This window comes from Symphalangus syndactylus, chromosome 6 (assembly GCF_028878055.3).
Source record: "Symphalangus syndactylus isolate Jambi chromosome 6, NHGRI_mSymSyn1-v2.1_pri, whole genome shotgun sequence".
Classification (NCBI taxonomy): Eukaryota; Metazoa; Chordata; class Mammalia; order Primates; family Hylobatidae; genus Symphalangus; species Symphalangus syndactylus.
Genome location: NC_072428.2, coordinates 88,551,228 through 88,577,675, shown reverse-complemented (window position 1 = coordinate 88,577,675; position 26,448 = coordinate 88,551,228).

The following is a 26,448-nucleotide window of genomic DNA, read 5'->3' as shown; positions in this document are numbered from 1 at the left end:
ATAGGTGCCTTGATGAAGAATCCCCTTCCTTTAAGAACTGGTTTCTCTAAGCTAGTGCCTACTTGCAGTGATTATTCTTTTCTCTTTGGTCACCAAGACACTTTTTGACAAAAGTTGAAGTCTGTATATTTTATGTTATAAACCAGAGAGTACAACATTTTAAACAACATTTACATAATGTTCTTTACATAAAGAACAGTATATATAACTGTTACTTCAGTTGAAAAGATGTGATTAGCCCTTATCTACGAATGTGATCTAAAATGACTGGCAAGTTTTTTGCATATAAAATATAATCATGTTTTCCATGAATGTCCATCCACTCTTGATAAGAGGCATGATTATGCCAGGTTAGCTTTCTATACTTGATAGTACTCTTTCTCTTCCTGGATCAGATTTCCATAAAGAGCAAAATTCCCGGCCGGGCGCGGTGGCTCAAGCCTGTAATCCCAGCACTTTGGGAGGCCGAGGCGGGCGGATCACGAGGTCAGGAGATCGAGACCATCCTGGCTAACACAGTGAAACCCCATCTCTACTAAAAATACAAAAAAATAGCCAGACGTGTTGGCAGGCGCCTGTAGTCCCAGCTACTCGGGAGGCTGAGGCAGGAGAATGGTATGAACCTGGGAGGCGGAGCTTGCAGTGAGCCGAGATCGCGCCATTGCACTCCCGCCTGGGAGACAGAGCAAGACTCCGTCTCAAAAAAAAAAAAAAAAAAAAGAGCAAAATTCCCATTTTCTTAGTAGACAAATAATCTGCCAAGTCAACCTGATCCTATTAGAGCTATAACCAGGTTATTTCTGTGTGATGGTTAATATTAAGTGTCAACTTGATTAGATTGAAGGACGCAAAGTATTGTTTCTGCATATATCTGCTTGTTGCCAGAAGAGATTAACATTTGTGTCAGTGGACTTGGAGAGGAAGACCCATCCTCAGGAAGACCCACCCACAACATGGGTGGCCACCATCTAATTGGCTGCCATCATGGCTAGATAAAGCAGGCAGAAGAAGGTGGAAGAAGCTGACTTGCTGAGTCTTCTGGCCATCTTTCTCCCATGCCGGATAATTCCTGCTGTCAGACATCAGACTCCAAGTTCTTTAGCTTTTAGACTCTTGGACTTACACCAGTGGTTTGCCAGGGGCTCTCAGGCCTTTGGCCACAGACTGAAGGCTGCACTGCTGGCTTCCCTACTTTTGGGGTTTTGGGATTCAGACTGAGCCACTACTGGCTTCCTTGTTCCTCAATTTGCAGATGGCCTATCATGCGACTTTACCTTGTGATCATGTGAGTCAATTCTCCTTAATAAACTCCCTTTCATATACACATGTATCATATTAGTTCTGTCCCTCTAGAGAATCCTAATACAATTTGCTAATAGCAGTAAAGAAGAAATAGAAGAGCTTGGCTTTGAACAAGATTTTTTTATCACTGCAAAGTTAGAGGGATGCTAAAAGTATCTGAAAATTACATCAGCATACATCTGCAGGGAGTCTAAAGGATATGGAGACTAGTGGCATACCACAGTTTCCTTCTCCCACCTTTGCCCTAGGCACCATCCCAATACGTATAACCTTCCTCACATCTATAGCTAACATATAATAGTAAGGCAACTCTTTTTTTCAAATTTTTATCTTTATTATTCTAGCTTTCTCAAAAAAATTGAAGAGAACCAAATATTTGAATGTTGCATATTGATTCTGATGACTCCTTGGCATGTACTGTCCCAAATCTGATACCTTATGTGATGCTTAATAATAGGTGTCAACTTGATTGGATTGAAAGATATCTACTTAGCTGGTAAAGTATTGTTTCTGGGTGTGTCTGTGAGGGTGTTGCCAAAGGAGATTGACATTTGAGTCAGTGGACTGGGAAAGGAAGACCCACCCTCAATATGGGTGAGCACCATCCAATCGGCTGCCAGCGTGGCTAGAACAAAGCAGGCAGATGAAGGTAGGGTAAGTTGGCTTGCTGAGTCTTCTGGCTTTCATCTTTCTCTGGTGCTGGATGCTTCCTTCCATTCTTCCTGACCCTGGACATCAGACTCCAGGTTCTTTGGTCTTTGGACTCTTGGACTTTCAATGGTGGTTTGCAGGGGACTCTCGGGCCTTTGGCCACAGACTGAAGGCTGCACTGTTGGCTTCCCTGCTATTGAGACTTCTGGACTTGGACTGAGCCACTTCTGGCTTCTTTCTTCCTCTGCTTGCAGACGGCCTACTGTGGGACTTCACTTTGTGATCGTGTGAGCCAATTATCCCTAAGAATACTTTTTCATATATACATATATCCGATTAGTTCTGTCCCTCTGGAGAACCTTGACTAATGCATCTTATAATCTTAAGGAGATATGTCTTCTAACGGCATTGGGGTTGGAAAATCATCCCAGAGGAATAAGGCTAAATATGACTAGGATGATTATTGCATTCTGGCCCAGCTTCATGCCCGGTCCTGTATGGCACAGACTCCATAACCTCAGTTAAAATTGAAAACCATGGCTTTGATGAATTGATATCTTGCTACTTGGAAAGAATATGATCCAGAGAATAGTATTACCTACACATTCATGGGGAAATCATTAACTTTACTTTATGAAGTAAAGTTATAAAAATTAAGAATATGATTACTTGTGAAAAATGCACTTTAAATTTAATTGCAAGCCTATGTTGCTATAATCATGGCTGAGTACCAGGCAATTTCCACATAGCAGTATCTAATCAGGGAACGGCTGGAAAACAGAATGTATCACAAGAGGCCAGCAGATACTTTTACTTCCAAATCTTGTAAAAATACATCTAATTGGAGTAATCTATTTCTCCAGAATCCTAATTGTAAGAGATTATGGAAGATAATGTTTTCAGTTTCTTAGCATCTCTAGAACAGGCAGGCATTCAAAAGGAGGGTACTACAGAGATTGAACAAATCAACCCACAGTTTTTGCCAAAATAATATTTGACATCTGTTGGCAGAAGGACTAGCTCTCAAACTAACATGAATACTGTTAATTAGACATAATGGACATTACAGTCATCAGGAAGACTCAGAAGTTGAAAACTAAACATTTTGCATTGCAAAAGTGCCCTTCTACGGCCAAGTCCACAAACTAAAGAACACTCAGTCACCCAAGCAATAGTGATAGCTCAGAAATTCAGTACTTTTACTGTGAAAGAAAAATGTAAGAGTCCTGAAATATTGCATTAGAATTAAGTTTTACTTGTCAGACAAGGCAAATATCAATAGAATTAAGGTAGAGGTCTAAAATGTAAGTTTTAATTTTCTGATGTAATATTTCACTTGTTTTTATACCAAGGAGGTATTTGATGTTAGAAGGTAGGAAAAACCTGAGAGTTTATACTTTGGTGAGCCTATGTCAAGGCTCTCAATTTAGTTTATTTAACAATAAGACAAAAGCCTCTTAGCATATGAATGTTAAAAAAATAATTAGACCTAAAACACTTCAATATGCTCCTAAGTATTTATATTAGGATCAAGGAGCTTGTTTATGCTTTGGATAAAAAATATTTCAGTAGCTCACTAGAAGTAATTTACGGTGAGTTATACAGAATTCTTTCAAATTCTTAAACAGAAACACACTCTCCATATGAAAGTACTTCCTGTTGGCTAGCAGCAATAAGCTGGCAAGTCATAAGCCATCAGTCGATATTTTATTGCTGTAAATTCACTCAGGATATTCTCATTATGAAATTAAAAAAATCAGCAGAGTTCTACAGAAAGCCATGAGCAACTAAATTCTAACAAGCTATCAAAAGAACAGAAATACATTGAAACCCAGTGCCCTCTGGCATATAGAACAGACTGTAAACTGATTTTGCAAACAAAAATCTAAGATATTCTTTATTTAAAGAAAAGGCCTAATTCAGTGATTGCAGCACATACTGAAGGGAAGACTGGATGAAGGTAATTCTATCAGTTAATGGGACATTCAAATATGGTAAGAGTATGAACCTGCAGGCATATATATGCCTATTCTGAATATTTGGGTAGGAAGGTAAAATATTAAGATAGTGTATAAAATGTTTATCATATAAAAGTGCTCCGTTAAAATAACACTAATATTCTACTTTTATCATGCAGGGAGTCAAATAGGTTTTTCCATTGTTAATATTTCATCACATGCTTACTTATTATTTCAAGATATTATTAAATCAAAGATTAATCCATGTCCCATTGATCTAGTGATCTAGTGATATTTAATCTCCTTGCATGTGTGTGTGTATATATATATATACATGCTTTCTATCTCAATATTGTGGCTCGTTGGTGTTAAATAGAAAATAAAACCCACATGGTTTTCATTTCCAAGACACTATATGAGGTAATGTATAATAGGAAACACATGAAATGATGAAGGCTTGAGAGAACAGGTATTAGAATGATAAATCCAAGGATAAAATGACTTTGTGGAAGAATCAGGAGAGCCCTGGGATAAAAGAAACCTCAGTGAGCAAATTCTTTTGGAGGATACTTAAAGGAAACATAATTAATGGTGTGAAATGCTAGGATACAATTTATCAAAGAACATGACTCTGAGAAAATAGGATCTTTACAATTAGAAAGCTACTAATAGTTACTGTGACCAACACTTATAACTTGAGTTATAAATACCTGACCCTGTTGCACTTTTATTATATTTAGGTCACATCAATCTTACCAACTCACAAAGGATCCTCTTCAACTACAGTAGAGAAAGGCATTGAGATCATATACCTTGGTTCTCAACTGTCTTAATTCGCAATGCAATTCTTTTGACAAAGTATTGTCCTAGGTTTAAGTACATAAATATACTCAAAGATATATGATTAAGAGGGTTGGTAATTGAAGGGATCTTTCAGATTGAATGTCAGGGCCTAGATGATTGCCTCCCCTTTGGGATTAAGGCACATTTCATGGGTGCCTGCCCAAATTTGTGGCATCAACCTGGGGTGTAGGAGCTGCTTAAATGGTAAGGAATGTGGATTTCCCCCAGCTGGTCATAAAGGTCATAGTACTCTACTTGTGCAGATGACTTAAGTATTAATTCTTCTTCCACTGATACTCTACCATCTCTCAGTTCTCCCTGGGTAGGCGTCACTCTTCTGCTTCAGGATTGCCACCAATTCCAGCTTCCTAATATCCACAATAAATGATAATGATAGAGAAAATAAATATTCTCTTTATGTAGGTATTTTAAGAAGGCAATAAGATAAGTGTACTTGGATACTTCGATGCACAGGTTTTTTTTCCAATTTTTTTTTTATTTCAATAGGTTTTGGAGAACAGGTGGTGTTTGGTTACATGAATAAGTTTTTTAGTGGTGATTTCTGAGATTTTGGTGTACCTATCACCCGAGTAATGTACACTGTACCCAATGTTAGTCTTTTAACCCTCACCCACCTACCACCTTTTCCCTTGAGTCCCCAAAGTTGATTGTATTATTCTTATGCCGTTATGTCCTCAGAGCCTAGCTCCCACTTATGGGAGCTAACATACAGTGTTTGGTTTTCTATTGCTGAGTTACTTCACTTAGAATAATGGGCTCCAATTCCATCTAGGTTGCTGTGAATGCCATTATTTCATTCCTTTTTATAGCTGAGTAGTATTCCATGGTAGTAGTATTCCATATATATATATGGAATATATATATATGGATACACACACACACACACACACACACACATACATCGCTTTTTCTTTATCCACTTATTGGTTGATGGGCATTTGGGCTGGTTCTATATTTCGGCAAATGTGAACTGTGCTGCTATAAACATGTATATGTAAGTGTCTTTTATATATAATGACTTTTTTTTCCTCTGGGTAGGAAATCCCACCCAGGAGTGGGATTGCTGGATCAAATGGTAGATCTACTTTTAGTTCTTTAAAGGACCTCCAACCTGTTTTCCATAATGGTTGTACTAGTTTACATTCCCAACAACACTGTAGAAGTGTTCCCTTTTCACCACATCCATGCCAGCATCTATTATTTTTTGATTATGGTGATTCCTGCAGGAGTAAGGTAGTATCATATTGTAGTTTTGATTTGCATTGCCCTGATAATAGTGATGTTGAACATTATTTCATATGTTGTTGGATATACAAAAGAAGATCATTTGTATACTTCTTTGAAGAATTGTCTATTCATGTCCTTAGCCCACTTTTTGATGGGATTGTTTGGAGTTTTCTTGCTGATTCATTTGAGTTCTTTGTAGATTCTGGATATTAGTTTTTTGTCAGATGTATAGATTGCAAAGATTTTCTCCAACTCTGTGGGTTGTCTGTTTACTGTGTTGATTATTTATTTTGCTATGCAGAAACTTTTTAGTTTCATTAAGCCCCATCTATTTATCTTTGTTTTTATTGAGTTTGCTTTAGGGTTCTTGATCATGAAGTATTTGCCTAAGCCAATGTCTAGAAGAGTTTTTCTGATGTTATCTTCTAGAATTTTTATGGTTTCAGGTCTTAGATTTCAATATTTGATTCCTCTTGCATTGATTTTTGTATAAGGTGAGAGATGAGGATCCAGTTTCATTCCTCTACATGTGGCTAGCCAATTATCCCAGCACCATAAGTTGAATACGGTGTCCTTTCCCCACTGATTGTTTTAGTATGCTTTGTCAAAGATCAGTTGGCTGAAAGTATTTGGCTTTATTTCTAGGTTCTCTATTCTGTTCCATTGGTCTATATGCCTATTTTTATACCAGTACCAACATGCTGTTTTGGTGACTATGGCCTTATAGTCACCTATCTGCCTCCAGATTTGTTCTTTTTGCTTAGTCTTGCTTTAGCTATGTGGGCTTTTTTTGTTTTTGTTGTTTCGTATGAATTTTAGGATTGTCTTTTTCCGGTTCTGTGAAGAATGATGGTGGTATTTTGATGGGAATTGCACTGGATTTATAGATTGCTTTTGAGAGTATGGTCATTTTCATAATATTGATTCTACCCATCGATGAGCATGGGATGTGCTTCTATTTGTTTGTGTTGTCTGTGATTTCTTTCAGCAGTGTTTTGTAGTTTTCCTTTTAGAGGTCCTTGGTTAGGTATGTTCTTATGTTTTTGTTTGTTTGTTTGTTTTGCAGCTATTGTAAAAGGGGCTGAGTTCTTGATTTGATTCTCAGCTTGGTCACTGTTGGTGTATAGCAGAGCAACTGATTTGTGTACATTAATTTTGTATCCTGATAAGGTGGTAAATTCATTTACCAGTTGTAGGAGCTTTCTAGATGAGTCTTTAGGGTTTTCTAGGTATACGATCATGTCATCAGCAAACAATGACAATTTGACTTCCTCTTTACTAGTCTGGATGCCCCTTATTCCTTTCTCTTGTCTGTTTGCTCTGGCTAGGACTTCCAGTAGTATGTTGAATAGAAGTGGTGAAAGTGGGCATCCTTGTCGTGTTCCAGTTATTGGGGGAATACTTTCAATTTCTCCCCATTCAGTATAAAGCTGGCTGCGGGTCTGTCACAGATGGCTTTTATTGCCTTAAAGTATGTCCCTTCTATGCTGATTTTGCTGAGGGTTTAAATCATAAAAGGATGCCAGATTTTGTCAAATGCTTTTTCTGTGTCTGTTGAGATAATCATGTGATTTTTGTTTTTAATTCTGTTTATGTGGTGTATCACATTTATTGACTTGCATATGTTAAACCATCCCTGCATCCCTGATATGAAATCCACTTGATCATGGTGGATTATCTTTTTGATATGCTGTTGCATTCAGTTAGCTAGTATTTTGTTGAGGATTTTTGCATCTATGTTCATCAGGAATATTGGTCTGTAGTTTTCTTTTTTTGCTATGTCCTTTCCTAGTTTACGTATTAAGATAATATTGGCTTCATAGAATGATTTGTGGAGGATTCTCTCTTTTTCTAACTTTTGGAATAGTGTCAGTAGGATTATTAACCATTCTTTGAATGTCTGATAGAATTCAGCTGTGAATCCCTCTGGTCCTGGACATTTTTGTTGTTGCTGGTAACTTTTAATTGCCATTTCAATCTCACGGCTTGTTATTGGTCTGTTCAGAGAGTCTATTTCTCCCAGGTTTAGTCTAGGAAGGTTGTATATTTCCAGGAACTTATCCACATCCTCGAGGTTTTCTAGTTTATGCATGTAAAAGTGTTTATAGTAGCCTTGAATGTCCTTTGTATTTCTGTGGTATCAGTTGTAATATCTCCCGTTTTATTTCTAATTGAGCTTATTTGAATCTTCTCTCTTCTTTAGTTGGTTAATCTTGCTAATGGACTATCAATTTTATTTATCTTTTAAAGAATCAGTTTTTTGTTTCATTTATCTTTTGTATTTTTTTTCTTTGTTTGTTTCAATTTCATTTAGTTCTGCTGTGATCTCGGTTATTTCTTTTCTTCTGCTGGGTTTGGGTTTGGTTTGTTCTTGTTTCTTTAGCTCCTTGAGATGTGACCTTAGATGGTCTATTTGTGCTTTTTCCAGACTTTCTGATGGAGACATTTAATGCTATGAATTTTCCTGTTAGCACTGTCTTTACTGTATCGAAGAGGTTTTCATAGATTGCGTCACTATTGTCATTCAGTTTAAATAATTTCAATTTTCCATCTTGATATCATTCTTGACCCAATGATCATTCAGGAGCAGGATATTAATTTCCACGTATTTGCATGGTTTTGAGGGTTCCTTTTGGAGTTGATTTCCAATTTTATTCCACTGTGATCTGAGAGAGTACTTGATGTATTTTCAATTTTTTAAATTTACTGAGACTTGTGGTCTGTCATATGTTCTATCTTGGAGAATGTTTCATGTGCTGATGAATAGAATGTATATTCTACAGTTGTTGGGTAGACTGTTCGGTAAATATCTGTTAAGTCCATTTGTTGTAGGGTACAATGTAAGTCCATTGTTTCTTTGTAGACTTTCTGTCTTGACCTGTCTAGTGCTGTCAGTGGAGTTACGGAGCTCCAAAATTATACATAAAGTTCCCCTTAAGTATTCTGCTTAAGAGTAGATTATATATTTACAGGAGGAGACTTTACAAAGCCTTGTAATGAGCAACGACTGGGAAGAACTTATTTTAAGAAGTTCGTTATTAACTGAAATAAACAACATGTATAGAACTGTAAGCTGAACAACTACCTAAGCTTGGAAAAGGCTGGTAATGTTGAATACTGACTTTCCAAAGTGGAGAGACCTCACTGGAAACCCAGATCATTAAGTATTGGTCTCCGAAAGTCCATACCTTAAGAGTAGGGCTAATCTGTCCTAGATTAAAAGCTAATACCACCCACCATAATCAAGCTTGAAAAACAAGCTTCAAAGAGAGTAAGCTGATTTACAAGTAAATTAACTGACTTCCAGAAAAAAACCCAGTGTTCTATTAAGACAATAAAACTCAAATATTGAACAATGCAATATATATAACTATATTCAACCATACACAATAAAACATAGTTAGACATGCATAGAAGTAGGAAAATGTAATATGTAACAGGAGAAAAAATTGATCAATAAAAATAGAAGCAGATACAATAGATGATGGAATATTAAATAATAATTTTAAAGATATCAATATACTTAAGCATCTCAATGATTACATTGCATATAAATTCATTAGAACTTTCAACTCTTAGACTGGATAATAAACAAACAGAACACAATTATGTGAGGTTTTCAAGAAATTCATTTTAAAAATGAAAAGGTGAAACAACGTCATGTAAATGCTGACCATAAGAAAGCTGGAATAGCATAGTAATATCAAAGTAGACTCTTTACAAGGAATACTTCTAGAAATACACGTTTTATACTAATGATAAGAGAGTAAACTTATCAATAATACATAACACTCCTAAATATATATGTAATGTAATAAGAGTTTCAAAACATATAAAGAAAAAGCTGACAGAACTACAAAGGAAAATAGAGAAATCTACAACTGTCATTGGAGAGTGGAATACTATTTTCTTAGTAATGAACGGAGAAACTAAACACAAAATTAGTAAGGAAATGAAAGACTTATATAATATTGCAGGACTATTTGAACTTGTAGAAATCAACAGGACACTGCATCCCTAAACAGGAAAATATTCGTTCTTTCATGTGTATATTGAAGATTCCCTAAGATGGACCATGTGCTGGGCCATAGCAAAAATATCAAAACAAATTAAATATTTTGAGATCATCCAGATCATCACATTTTGAGTATAGCCTCATTAAGAAAAAGGATATTTGGAATATCTACAAATATTTGGAAATTAGGCAACAGAATTTCAAATAACGTAAGTGTCAAACAAAATTAGGTAGGAAATATTTTAAAATATTTTAAATGTCAATGAGAATACTATATACCAAATGTGTAGGCTGTATTTAAAGCTATGCATAGTGAGTACAAATAGCACTAAATGCCAGGAAAAAATAATTTCAAATTAGATGAAAGGAAGGTGATAGTAAAGACAAGAGCAAAAGTCAATACATTGGAAAACAGAAAAACAATAGAGAAATATATTGAGTATCAATTAATTGAAAATATTAATAAAATTGATAAACATTTAGCTCCACTCGAAAAATGAAGAGTGAAATTAAAAGTTATCTATATCAGTAAATAAAGAGAAGCATCACCATAGATAATATAGAAATTAAAATTGTAAAAAGGAAATTATTGAACAATTTGATGTAAATATGTTTGAAAGCTAGTGGATGATTGCTTGAAAACACAATTTACTAAATTAACATAAGAATAAATAGACAAATAGGCAGGGTGCAGTGGCTCACACCTGTAAACTCAGCACTTTGGGAGGCTGAGGCAGGCAGATCACTTGATGTCAGGAGTTTGAGAACAGCCTGACCAACATGGCAAAACCCAGTCTCTACTAAAATACACACACACACAGAGAACAAATGGACAAATAGACAATTTGAAGTGTTATATCTGAAAGAGAATTTGAAATTGTAATTAAAAACCTTTCCAAAAAAAAAAAGGGAAAGCCCACGCTCAGGTGACTCCACTTTTGAAGTCTATCACACACTTCTGTAGTGAAGAAGTAATATCAATTTTATCAAGTTGCTTTAATAAACTAGAGAAATAGTGAACATATTCCAACTTTTTGTATGAGTTCAGATAATTTTAATATCAAAATTGGAAAAACTAATTACAAGAAAACTATAAAAATTTTTTCCATGAATTAAGACACAGAAATCTCTAGACTGTTAGGAAATTGATTCTATAAATAGAAAGAAAAGGTGAAATGCAACATTACCAAGTAGTATTTATCTTAGGATGTAATAAATGCAGTTTAATACATTAAAATAATAACAGAAAACTTATGTGATCATCTGAATAACAACAGGAAAGGTATTTATTTATTATGCTTTTTTTTTTTTTTTTTTAAGACGGAGTCTCGCTCTGTCGCCTAGGCTGAAGTGCAGTGGCAAGATCTCAGCTCACTGCAAGCTCTGCCTCCCAGGTTCAAGTGATTCTCCTGCCTCAGCCTCCCAAGTAGCTGGGATTACAGGCACGTGCCACCACACCTGGCTAATTTTTGTATTTTTAGTAGACAAAATACACCATGTTGGCCAGTATATTTAAAAAGTTACCACACATTCATGTTAAAAACTCTTACAACCTGAGAACAGAAGGAAACTTTCTCAACATGTTTAAGAGCATCTGAAGACAATTTACAGCTAATATCATACACGACAGTGAAGAAGTAAAAACTTTCCCCCAAAGATTGGAACAAGTAAAAGTTCTTGACTATTTTTATTCATCATTTTACTGGAGGTGATAGCCTGTGCAAATATTCAACAATTATAATAGTGCTAAACCTAAGAAATTTTTCTAAAAACTATTAAGTTAATAATAAAATTTAGAATGGTCACAGGACACAGAGTCAATATACAAAACTCAAATTTATTTTTGATAATAACGATAACTCATTGGAAAATAAAATATATATTATATTTGATAGCATCAAAAAAGATAAAAATACATAGGGCTAATCATTTCCAAGACCTGCATATTGAATCTATTTACAAAAGTCTCAAAAAAGGAAATTTAAGACCAAAATAGGAAATTTAATAGTGCAGTTGAATTTGAGGGTAAAGTATGAGGTACAAAGGGTAATGGTGACTACAGGTAAAAAGGCAGTCAAAGGCAATTGCCTCAAGAAGGCTACATGAGATATTATTTTTCTGGAAAATGGAGATCCATGATAAAAGGCTTGTCTCAGTTTCATATTCGCAATTAGTGCTAAGCAGATTATTGTGCACGTGTGTATCTTCTTGTCCCATATATACTTCTTAACACTGCCAAATTCTACTGAAATAAAGACCTCTTGCCTTTCAGCCCCTAGAACTGATGCTGAGTTAAATAGAGCTCGCTCTTCCCTTGTTCAACCAGTTATTTATTATGCAGACTCTGATCTAGTTCTATGATGAAATATTTTGTAGATATATGTACTTGGGTGGCTATATTTTCATGCATTTAATGATAAATTTTGCTTACAAATATATTTGTGAGGCTTCAGAAATATGACTGACATATTTATAAGCTACAATGTCTAAATTAAACCACAAAAGAAAGGCGTCTGTGTATACTGATAGTTCCTTGAATGAACTACATTACAAAGTGGCCATGGGTCTTAGACCACCCAGAAAAAGCCATTATAATGAGATGAGATGAATTTGCAATATGATGTCTTTGGACACTGCCTTTTTGCACCACACTAATTTGACTTGCTTTGCTCTCCATTTCTTATTTCTTAAATTCTTCTTGAGTTTTGAGGTTTGAGACTTTGGTTTTTCAGAATGAAGCATGGCCTTTCCAGACCGTCTATCCTGATAATTTGCAATTTTAACAAAGATTCACATTCTTCTTTGGAAATGCTCATAGTAAAACCCCAGGATATTTATTTTATCATTTATTGATAATATTCATGTGAGGACTTAGCACAATAGAATGTAATCTTACTTGTACATAATCTGGAACTAGTTTATGCCCTTTTTCTTTTACCATGTTGGAAACTGTGAGTTTTAGTGAAGAACAGATTTACAGCAGCTGTTGTTAATTAGACCAAAAAAGTACTCTTATTTTTGCTTGTTCATTAGCAAATTATGTCAACCAATGTATGTTACTTCCAAGTTAATTTTTAAATTATACGAAATAATTTTATTTATTTATGACCTTTGTTGTACATTTGAATTTCAAGTGTATGTGGTGTATTTTAACTGTAATATTTGACATTTGAAGTCTACTTTTTTTTTTTTTTTTTTTACTGGATCTCAGTATCTTGCTAGAACCAATAACTGATATTTTTGGCCAAAAAAGAAATCTCAGGTATTTGGCTAGCCATTGGAGTTATGTATGAGAGAAAAAATAATGTTTTTTTCCTTATGCATCCGAAGGTCTGTGGCTGGCACCCATATAACAAAAGACAGATTAACAAGAAAAAAAGTGTAACAAATGCATTAACCAAAGTTTTATGGGGAACAAAAGCCATTAGAAATGAGGACCAAACACCCAGGGGAAAACTGAGTATTTTTATGCTTAGATTGAGTAAAATCATGTAGAAGTATGATGGGACAAAAGGGTATGGTAACAAATTGGGGGAGAGGGACCCAGGAAGGCCTCTGCATTAACTTTTCTTGGCCTCAGAGTATAATGCAGTACCTCTTTGAGATGAAGTTCTTACAAGCTACTTTCAGTTGAGGTAGGACAGAGAATTCCCTTTTGTCCAGGTCTCACATTGAAAGGCAGGAGGAACTCAGAGTGACCTTCTTGCTTCTTAGGCCCTCCCAATCACCTTCAGTTCAAAGTACTTTGGGGTAGCATTTTCTGAACCCCTAGGAAGAGGAAACAGACAAATGTTGAATTTGCTACATTAAGTACAAATTGTTTATATGTATTTCTTTGCCATTTCTCAGTTTCCAATCTTGTAGAATAAAAATGGGAGATAAGTTTATATCTGCTATATCTGCTATATAATCAAGAAGTTATGTTCTTTTCTCTATTTAATAGATAATTTGCAATGATTATACATTATTTTGGTTAATAAATATCATGGACTAGATCTTATTTAAAATTTTTATGTATATTTTAATTTGCTATAATCCTTACAACTTCAAGAAAGAGATTTACTGGGCAGATAATGTCCAAATTCACACAGGTCAACAGGAGCCACAGAGAATGGAATTGTGGGCTTGAATTTCATCTGTGTTTTCTGTTCTCTGTCTCTCATCTCCACTTTTGCCATCTTGCTATCTTCCTTGTCTTGTAATTTACACAGACCTTCATCATCCTGAAATATTCTGTCAGCAGTGTTTAACATTGTTCAAGGTTAATAGTGAGTGAAAAACAATGTATAGATGTGCTCATATTAAATATTAGCTCCACATAGAATGTTATCCAGGGATTGATCCAGACTGTGTCAGGTGCATCCCTGAACCATCTTCTATGACCAAGCCAATAAGGGGCCAAGATAGGGAGAGTGTGAGGGAGTATCCAAGAAAAACAAAAATACCACACATAGCTTAAGGAGCATTTAGTTATTCAAATTATTTTAAGTACTATTGGTTAGTTTATGAAGGCATTTTTTCCCAGAAAAATTTATGACTATTACAAGATATTAAAGAGATTTCTAAGGTCTTCTCTGGAAATAATTAGGAAGTATAAAAGTTCATGTCTCAAAATAACATTAATTCATTATCATAGTTGGATAATTATTTTTAGTTTAAAATTGTTACATATCTTATTTAAAAAGCTCGTTAATTGTTAAAAGCACAACAACACACTCCTGTTACGCTACCATTTAGAGATATATAAGGTTAACATTTTGGATGTAATTCTTTCACTATTATTTTAAATTGTATATAAAATGTATTAATTTTCTTGAAATCTTTTTACAAAAACATACATTTACTTATATAATATACTTTTGCTCCTTAGTACTATATTATAAACATATATCCACATCATAAGATATTTTACTCTAAACTTATTTTATTGGCTGCACAATACCCCATCAGATAGCTCTACCTTTGTTTATTTAACGAACCCCTATTGTTGGATATTAAGACGTGTGTATAATAATCTGATAAACAATCCTCTAGATAAATACTTACACATACATATAATTGTTTTCTTTTGTTGTTGTTTTGGGGTTTTTAAAATTTTTTTTGACACAGAGTGTGGCTGTGTCACCCAGACTGCAGTGCAATTGTGAGATCTTGGCTCACTGCAGCCTCCACCTCCCGGGCTCCAGCTATTCTCCCACCTAAGCCTCCTGAGTCGCTGAGACTACAGGCGCACGCCACCATGCCTGGGTAATTTTCATGTAGAATTTCTTTCTTTAGATAAATTTCTAGAAATGATAAAATCTAAACAATTTATTAAGTCTTTGATACACATAGCAATATATTTTATTAGTTAAATAAGTGGCTAGTCATCTCACACAATTCAATTCATAAATCAATGTCAGGTTTGTATCAGGTGTTTCATCAATTGTCAAGTGGAAGCTGATTATCTTTTATAAAATTAGAGAGTATAAGAAGAAAAATCAAGCAGGTTATAAAATACTAGCAAGGCATTTTAATGAGAATTGTACTGACTAGACTGTCTGTTCTTTCAGCATTGTCTGAAAGAGTCTGATTTTACATTGAAAATTTTTGACATATTTCAGTGAGAGATATGTGGGAGAGATAAGGAACGTATACTCATAGGAATCAGGATGATTATGTTCATTTTAGCATTACAAGGCCTGACAAGTCTGAAATTTAGAAAAATAGGCATCAGCCTGAACACTCAGGCAGGAATTAGCACTGCAGTCTTGAGGCAAAATTTCTTGTCTAGAAAACCTCAGTTTTTGCTCTTGAAACCTTCAACTGCTTAGATGAGGCTCCACCCACATTATTAAGAGCAATCTCTTTTACTTACGTCAACTGATTGTAGATGCTAGCCGCATCTACAAAATACCTTCCCAGGAACATCCAGATTAGTATTTGATTAAATACATAATTAGTATTTGATTAAGTCCCATAACCTTACAAGTCAACATATAATACTAACCATCACAAGGGCTTACACATTACAACAATTAGAATACATAAAGACTGGACACTGAATTCTATAATCCTAGTAAATCCTGAAATATACTGCATGTCCTTTATGAACATTTTCTAAAGCTGTAGTAATCTGCTGTTTGCATATTATTGTTTTAATACTTTAGCGCTCATGCAAACAATAGAATCGGGCCTTTGTGTGAATTTCAAATGTAAAAATTACCACAAACTTGGTGGCTTAAAAGATTTATCACATTTTTTGCAACATAAATGTGTTTTTGTATAGTTCTAGAGGCCAGAATTCTGAAATTCCAGCTAAAATAAAGTTGTTGGTAGAGTGGCATTCCTTCTGGATCCTCTAGGGGAGAATCTCTTCCTTGCGTTTTCTAGCTTCTAGAGTCCACCTACATTTCTTGGCTTGTGGTCCCTTCCTCCATTTTAAAAAACACAAGTGTAGCATCTTAAAAATTTTCTCTTCTCTGACCTCTGCGTCCATCATCACATCTCCTTTTCTGAACTCTGACCTTGCTGCCTTCCTCTTATAAGCGTTACCTTTTTTATTGCATTGGGGACATAAGAATAATTGAGCATAATCATCCCATCTCAACATTCTTAACCATACTCACATCTGCTAAGTACCTTTTGTCATTTGAGGTAATATATTGACAGGTTCCAGAGATTAACACACAAACATTTTTTGGGTACCATATGCTCATATAATTTCTCTGTATTTATTGTCCTGAAAAAATAGATAATTGTTTAAATAGCGTATGAATACTTATATTCATTCTATGTTTAGCCTCAATTTTAGCATATTAGTTTGATTAGCCTTCAGAGAGAGGTACTAACATTATTAGAAGATAATTCTCGAAAGGTAAAATAATGACTCTTATACAAACATAACATAAACACATGCCAAAGATCTAATGTAACTGATTAGTTAATGAGAGAACCAGTTAAATAGTTATTTCAAAGGAGAAATCAAAAGAGCACATTTACATGAGTCAATCAAAAATGCTGAAATTAACTTACAAGAAGATGCAAAACTGGCTTTTTTCCCCCATTGGATATGAAAGAAAATTAATTGCCCTCCACTGGACAGAATTATCTTCATGTCTGTAGTCAAGAATGCTCTCCTTTCCTATCAGTCATTCATAACTCAGTTATAAAATAGCTCAAAGAAAATAATGTTGCAAAAACTAGATAAACTGGAAAGGTATGCTGTTAAATCACTTAAACACTTCCATTAAAGTCACTCAATAATTTTTTAGTGAATTTCAAAGTCTTTCACAATGTTTTCTGACAACATTTTTACTAAATTTACATTTAATAAATGTATCAAAATGGAAAAGAAAGGCATATCTTAAAGTTTACACTAGAAGTCAAAATTAAAAACAGGAATAACTATTTATTTAAACTTTATGTTTAAATACTACAATTCTAAGGGCAAAACAATGAACTAATGGTTATGAATGAATTCAAAATTCTATGTTCTACTTGCAGCAATACAGTTATCCTCAATTTAGTGATTTTAAAAAAGTGATAAAATTAGATTGACTTTTATTCTCTAAAGTTTACTTCAGATTTTATTTCAGATTTTTTTACATTTACAATGTTTTTACGTTCATTTTCAAAGCACATTAAAAAGAAACAAAATTATGCCTTCACAAATACATTAATTCCTAAAATGAAAAATGTTTAACATGACTGCTAAATTATAAATTCTTACTGTCTAATAAAATGAATTGTAGAAGAGAAAATAAATTAGAAGAGAAGAACTTTTACGAATATGTTTTGTTTCGCCAGGATTTTGGGATCTAGTGAGATTGCATTCAAGTGAAAATAGGAACATAAATTTGTGCAATATTTTTACTTTATATTATTTTAAGAACCAATTAATACCTCAAAAATGCCAACCTTTAAAAAAAATTTCTATGATTAGCAGTCACAAACTTACTTATTTACAAATATTCTGGAAGTATCTCTTGAACAAAGTTCTTTACTATTTCCCAGTTATCTCTTCTAAAGTTTTAAAATATCATTTTCTATTCACAGTCTATGTTTCCTTACCATCCACTCAGGCCACAGCTTCAGAAGTTCTACAGAATATCAGCCTCGACATTCTAATTTAATAAATGAATTGACTTTAACTTTCTTTCTCCTTTACTTCTTTGCAGCATTTTTATTCTATAATGTCTTTTCCCCTAGGACTGAGGACTTAGTTTAGTTTTAGTCAGTATTAGTTTCCTAGGACTGCCACAACAAAATACTACAGACTGGCAGAGTTATTTATTTCTCACAATTCCGGAGTCTGGAAGCCCAAGATCAAGGTGTCAGCAGATTTGGTTTCTCCCGAGGGGTCTCTCCGCTTACAGATGGCCGCCTTCTCACTGTATCCTCACAGGGCCTTTTCTCGGTGTGTGTAGACCCCTGGTATCTTTTTCTTTTTTTCTACAGGGTTTCGCTCTGTTGCCCAGCCTGGAGTGCAGTGGCATGATCTTGGCTCACTGCAACCTCCACCTCCTAGGTTTGAGCAATTCTCCTGCCTCAGCCTCTCGAGTAGCTGGGATTACAGGTGTCCATCACCACGCCAGCTAATTTTTGTATTTTTAGTAGAGATGGGGTTTCACCATGTTAGCCAGGCTGGGCTCAAACTCCTGACCTCAAGTGATCTGGCCGCCTCAGCCTCCCAAAGTGCTGGAATTTCATGCATGAGCCACCACGCCCAGCCCCTGGTATCTTTTCTTATAAGGATGTCAACCCTATTAGGTTAGGAATCCTGCTTTATGACCTCACTTAACCTTGATTACTTCTTTAAAGGGCCTATCTTCAATTACAGTCACATTGGAGGTTAGGGCTTCAACATATAAATTTTGAGGAGACCTCACGCAGTCCATAGCACCCCTTGGCTTCGATGCTACTGTATTCTCTAGATTGACTATTACATCGCTGACCCCTCTTCCCCAACTCTTCATTTTCATTCCTGTTTTCTAAAAGCAAATGTTTTCAAGACCTTCTCTTTTCTTTTATTTTCTCCTCTGTGAAGTACTTTCTCTTTCTCTTCTTTTCTATCTGTTTTTCATTTTAGTCAGTATTATTACTTCTCACAGTTTCTAAAATAATCTCATTAATATTGGCACGATGATTTATTTTCCTGGTCCCAATCTCCCTCAAGGTTCAGGTTCACAACTCTTGCTGTGGGAAATATTTATCTATGCACCGCCTTTACACGACAAACTCAAACTTTCTAGAGCCAAACTCATCATTTACATTCCGAACTTACTCCTCGTGAGTTCTATTTTCTGAGCACAGCCATATTCTGCTACCCAGATCAATTCCTGAGTCACCATTGCCAATACATTATTTCTAATATATTTTTCACATCTAAGGCCTCCATTTTACTTCCTTTGTTATTTCCACATTTCAGGTGTTTATTGTGAGATCGATTATTTCATTAGTCTCTTTAACTGCTCTCCCAGCATCCAGTCTCATCCCTGAACAGCAACACTGGTTGATGTGTCCAAAACGTAGTATTAATTTCATTGCTTCACTGCTCTTCAATATTCACTAACTTCCATAAGGTGCTACATAAAATTTAGGGAGCCAGATACTGGCTCTCCAGTATCTGGTTCCTAAAGACTTTTCTGAATTTATCTCCAAGTATATGTCAGGATCCACCCACTATTTTTTTCAAGCATGCCTTGCACTTTCCTGACTGTAGGTATTTGGCTTTTAGACTTTTAGAAATGGTTGAAATAAAAAGAATGGCAATTTTTAAGTCAATTATGCCTGAAAATGAATTCTATCTTTCCCGTAATTGTATCTATTACTTTGGTCAAGTACTTAACCACTTTAAGCAGTTTCTTTCCTCCTTTCGTCTCTACTTAAAAAAATACAAAAAATTAGCCAGGCATGGTGGGGAGCGCCTGTAGTCCCCAGCTACTCGGGAGGCTGAGGTGGGAGAATGGCATGAACCTGGGAGGCGGAGCTTGCAGTGAGCCGAGATTGCGCCACTGCACTCCAGCCTGGGCGACAAAGCGAGCCTCCCTCTCAATAAATAAATAAATAAATAATTTTTTAAAAAAATTTAAAAATGAGGAAAAAGGTATTTAAATTACATGTGTACAAAACACTGCAAACTTTTAGGTCTTTTAATATACTTTTATCCTCTGCTTCTTTATGATAATAGGATTCTTTAAATTTTTACAATGTAGTTCTTATTATTGCTTTGATAAAACTTTCCCATACTAAATTAATTTTTAATTAATGTACTTTTAAATGGATTTTTTTTTTTTTTTTGAGACAGAGGCTGGCTCTGTCGCCCAGGCTGGAGTGCAGTGGTGCGATCTCGGCTCACTCCAAGCTCCGCCTCCCGGGTTCACGCCATTCTCCCTCCTCAGCCTCCGGAGTAGCTGGGACTAAAGGCGCCTGCCACCACGCCCGGCTAATTTTTTGTATTTTTAGGAGAGACGGGGTGTCGTCGTGTTAGCCAGGATGGTCTCGATCTCCTGACCTCGTGATCCACCCGCCTCGGCCTCACAAAGTGCTGGGATTACAGGCGTAAGCCACCGCACCCGGCCCTAAGTGGATTTTTAAAAAGATTTCCCCCCCTAGGTTTTGCAATGTTATTTGTGCTAGATACAAAAGATGCTGCAATTTATTTTGGTAAATCACTGGGCCACATTAATGGCCCAGTGGATAGATTTGACAAAAGAACTTACATTATGAATTATCAAAGTTTGGGTATAAAAATTGAGGAACATTTATACTATGGCCTATCCAATAGATTTTTTAAGCAGAAACACACAAATAATACAGTCATAGGCAAACTATCAAAGAGGTCTATTCAGCTTTCTGGTTAAATGCATCTAGATATGGCTTTTGATTCTAAAATCTATGCATGAGAAGAAACAGTCTTGGTGAAATAAATGTTGCTCTTAGTGTATTCTCTCCTTCCAGAATGCTTTCTGTAATTTTAACTTTGGACTGAAAATACGATGATGAGTCTTATGGTTTTAATAAGTCACTTAAGTGGCATATACTCTTTTCTTAAAGGAGTGAGCTTCATCTCTTCTATTAATAGCTTAAATGGTCAAATATGGCTTTGTATATTTTAAATTTATAATTAAAAGCAAAAAGGATTTATACTAGTGAGAACACATCTTTAGGGTAACAGAATGGAGAGAATTACATTTTAAAGAGGCTCCATGGAGAGCAATCAACACATGATTCTTATTAGGGTTAACAATTTCTTTATGAAAAATATATTAATCTGTTTTTGTATGTGAATATAGTAAAACTTGAAAAGGAACCATAAAGAACGCTTATGGATATATTATCCACTTTTTTGGTAAAAAGTCAATAGGACTTAAAAAGCTATTATTAAGACTATTTATGGCTTGTTTTTGCTGTTAGTTATCAGGTGTTTAAAAAAGCACTTGACATGGTACAATATATATTAAAGCATAATAAACGAATCATTTAAAGTTTGCAGATACTTTATATACACAGGTCATACAATTTGCAAACTAATAAAACAAAATTAAACAAGAAAGCAATTCTGTATCTTGTTTGATTTGGAGAAAAAGAATTTGGCTTGAATTAGAAATTACTGGATTTCCATTTTTCACTTTTCACTATTGTAGTAATTTTTGTCTATGGCAGTTAAAAAGAAAACTTTTGAGGTGGGTTATGATTTCAAACATTTAACACCCTTTCATCTCTCTCTTCTCTTTTTCAATTTTCATTCTTCTTCTTTTCCTTTCTTTCTTTCTTCCACCCATCTTTTATATATTTGTATTTTGTATGCTTACTGCAAGTAAATCACTGTGCTTTGAGAGATGGAGGTGAAGAAATAACTACATCATCCGTGACTTCAATGTGCTTCATCTAATGAAAGAAATTACATATAAGCACAAGACAGCAGTACTTTGAATTAAGTACTGTGATCTGAATGTATAGTTGTAGCACACTCTGGAGAAGAGCTTTGAGGGGTGATGGTCAGATAAAACTTCAAAGAGGAAATGCTACTTTATATTGTTTAAAAGAAGGAATACCGATCCAGCATACAAAGACCAAGAGGCCATTTCCAGTAAATACTACATGTAGAATTTATTCATGTTTGCTAAAGCCACGTTTTATAAGAGGGATTTTCATGTCTACGTTTATGACTCAGAGTACTAGAATAATTAGTGGAGCCACATCTGGAGCAGACAAGGAGTTAATTCTTTAGCTAAGAAATTTTGAAGACTAGCAACAACAGCAACAATAAAACTAATGGAAAAACAACATCCCTATAATGAAGAATATGAATTGTATATGGTTATAAGATAGCTTACTAAAACAATTATATTCAACATCTAGAAATAGTACATAATGGCCTTCAATTGTTTTCTCTACTAAAATTAATGAAAACCAATTGCCAAGTCCAACTATGAGACCTTCCATTTTATCTTCTACTAGTTTCTCATCCTGCATTCTTCCCCATACTGCTGTCCCATTTAATAGATTCTCAGTCCTTTCTTGGTCTAGTCAGCTCTGTCCTGGAATGGTCCATTTGTCATATTAGAAACTTTATCCCTAATTTTAGAAAACTCTTGTTCTTTTTGTGGAGTGCTAATAAATGTATGGATTTTAGGTACAGAGACATTATCTGATGCGTTTAAAACATGTTTTCCTCTAGTGCATTCCGTTAAATGCTGCCACATGCTATTCATTATCCTACAAATGGTTTCTGTCTTTTTATATGGACCTGTAGCTTTATGTCTCCTTTGAACATTGTCTGTTAGCTGACTCCCTTTTTCTGTCTGCTTTATACTTTGCTAGAGTTGGAAGAGAGCTGCTATTTCTGGCTTCTGAGATAAAAACATTAATTTCCAGGTACAAAGCTGAAAACAGATCCCCAAATACAAAGAAATATGGATGCCATTGTATTGCCTATTAAATAGCCCCTCTTTCTGCAGGAGCTTGGATTGTTTTTATTGTTCAACCTTCTATATCTACTAACAGTAAGCTGACTCAATCGCTGGTTTAAAAGCATAAAACAGCATGGTCAATTCAGGAAACAAAGGGAATTTTATTTATGGCTAGACCAACTGACTAGGGAAGCAGTAGGAGACAAAGCTAGAGGGTAAAATATAGGCTTAGTAATGGTAGACTCTGACATGTGCTAAATATTTCTGCTTTTTACAGTAGACTGTGCAGAGCTACTAAAAGTTTTTCAACAGAAGGCAACATTTTGAGATTTCCATTTTAGCTATATCACTCTGGTGGGGAAGGGATTAGTTTCTTAGAAGTGATATTTACAAAAATACAGGTAAATTAGAAGTTACTCTAAGACTGCCTGCTCGAGAATAAGTTGATAAGTGACATTTTGATGAGGGCATTCTTGATACAGTATATTTGATGCTAGGGCCATTTGGATTATATATATATATGTGTGTGTGTGTGTGTATACATATGTGGATATGAGTTAGATTTTATATCAGTCTTTCTAGATGTAGACCTATACATATACATATACATGCAAATGCATAGATTAAAACCTTAACTCAAACCCCCTTCCTATCTGCTCATTTGTTAGTAATGGTTTTTATGACCACAGTTTGTACACATCTGACAACCCTCAAACTCATCCAATTTCTTTAATACTTATGTTTCCGTATCAAAATAAAACATACTAAAACCTGTTTTTTGTTACCAAATCATTTGTAAGTTTTAGGTCTTTAAAAATATAATTCTGAACAATTGAAACACATTAAAATATACCTGGCTCAAACAAATGATTGAGATCACAAGATCAAGTCAAAGCCTTTTGTTTCCATCTTACACTTGTCAGGTTAGGAAAGAACAATGATTTACACTGACCAGAAAAAAAAGAAAAGAGAAGAGAAGAAAAAAAACACATGATTTAGTCATTAAAAATAGAGTACTGAATTCTGACTATTGAAGTCTTTGGAAATTTCATGACTGGACCTTGTGAGTTCATTCTGGATGATACCAAAAGTATCAAGGTGTAGCCACCTCAGAAGTTTTGAGATTAAAAAAAAAAATACTGGTTTTAAAGAGAATGGTGAATTTACATACATTTGATTAGTACTGATTTCATTTTATGGAATTTGCTTTTGCTTTAATATGGGGTACAAAAGGGCACCAAGAGTGGGGAAAGAGAGATGAGAAAGCTAGGGGCCCCAGAAGGAATAGGGTCTAGGGGTTCTCCTGCAGAGCTTATTTGGTGATTTTAATACAATAATAAATCAATGCCCTCATATTTTGATATTACTATGTTGACTGCCAAATGGCTGCAGCATATTAGCAGCAAAATTGCGTTATTTCAGATGAGAATTTTGACCAAGATTGTAAAAGTAGGAATTAAGAGGGCAACAAAGATATGGGAGGCATTGTTGAGTTGAGAGAATAAACAGTTTTAGATTTGATATGCACGATGGCTAAAGAGAAGTTGAGAAATCTAAAACAACTCACATGTTTGTGATTTTGGAATTAAACGGATTAGTGCCTTTTATTTTTAAGGTATTTTTTAAGCATCTGTTGTGTGCCAAGACTGTTCCAGATGTTCGAAATAGTGCAGTAAACTAGACAGACTTGTCCTTCTTTTCATAGAAATTTTATTCTGGTGAAGCAGAGAAATCATAATCAAATAAGCAAATAAATAAAGTTTGGCAATGGCACATAAAGTGGAAGAAAGGGATATAGGAAAGGGTTATTTTCAAAAGAGAAAGAGGAGGACTCATTCAGGACATGACATCTGAGCCAAGACTTGAGAAAAGTGTGGAAGTGAATGAATAGTATTTCTATTGCCTTTAGCCTAATTGTATTTATATCCTGGGCTTTGGGACAGGTTCTAATTTGCATGCCTATCATAATGTTAATTTATTATTATTTTTTCACAATCCACCCGGGGAACTACTTTTCATCACTCACTAAACCAAATTTTGAAAGCAGTGCGGCTGGCAGGCAGTCTTTTGTTTTCTATTACAATATTGTTGATAACTTCCCTTTCCAAACTTTACATGCTGTTCTAGACACATAGAATCTGAATCATGATCCCTAGAGTCAATACTCACTTCTTATAAGAATGTTGAATTCCCGAAACATAGAAATCAGTCATTTCTCTGCTCTCCCAGTCACTACCCTACAGGTAAGAGTTTAACTTTTGTCTTACATTAAGCTCACAGTCATGCCACCAACTTATTTCTATAGAGTTCAGATTTTCAAAAATACCTTTAAAAACTTTGGAATTTTAAAATGGTTTTAGTGATGAATAAGGGAAAACTTTTGTTGCCGTATTTTTGACCTGGCTACACGTTTGGTGATTTAAGAAAGTAAAAGGGTGATTGCAGCCAAATCCAAGTCTGTGTTTATGTTGTTATAGAGGGAGCAAGTAAGCATGATTTATATATACATGTAAAGTGGAAGATGGAGTCCAATAGATAGATGGATTCAGGTGTTTTCATATTCATCAGGTGTGTTCCTGAAAAGTCCTTTATTCCATCTTTATTGAAGTTTATTAGTAAGTTACTTAAAATGTTAGAAGTTATATTTTTGAGGATCTGAATTCTTACTACAGCTAAAATCATAAAATTATCTGTGGTGACTGAACTCTGATGATGGCAAAGCCAAATGAAAGCAATATTATATTAATTATTATTAGTTATATTACTTTTTCTTTATTATTCTGTTTTTTTTTTCTTTTGCCCTACCCTCTTGCCTAAATTACTCGTAGAGTAACACTCATCAGAACTGTGGTTAATAATAACCTCAGGATAATTTAGCATGGGCTAGAAACATTTGCATTCCAGGGATGAAAACCACTTTGCAAATTGCTTAATTAATATGATACACACTATTCAAGGAACAAGTCTACTGCTGGGCTCTATACAGCTTACTTACCTGTGCTTTGTAAATTGTAAATAATAAATGCTAATATTCCAAACAACTTGATTTCAAATAGGTTGTAAACCAGAAGAAAAAATTTTACAAAACAAAGTTCTCGACCATTTTTTCTGTTATTACCATGAGAAATTCATCTTCTAGAATGATCTGGACTCAGTACTCATTCACATGTGCACATTTCAAGCACAGACTTCTGCATCTATGTTTGTAATCTTAGATGCACACACACACACATAAATATATACATAAACTTATATAAAGTTTAATGAAATGAAATTTCCTTACATTTTTTATAATTGATACGTGAATATTTTCTATTCTATTCTATTCTTCTTATTTTTAAAGTTTAGTTTTTTTTTGTTTTTTTTGTGTTTTTTTGATACGGAGTCTTGCTCTGTCACCCAGGCTGGAGTGCAGTGGCGCGATCTCTGCTCACTGCAAGCTCCGCCTCCCGGGTTCACGCCATTCTCCCGCCTCAGCCTCTCCAAGTAGCTGGGACTACAGGTGCCCGCCACCACGTCCGGCTAATTTTTTGTG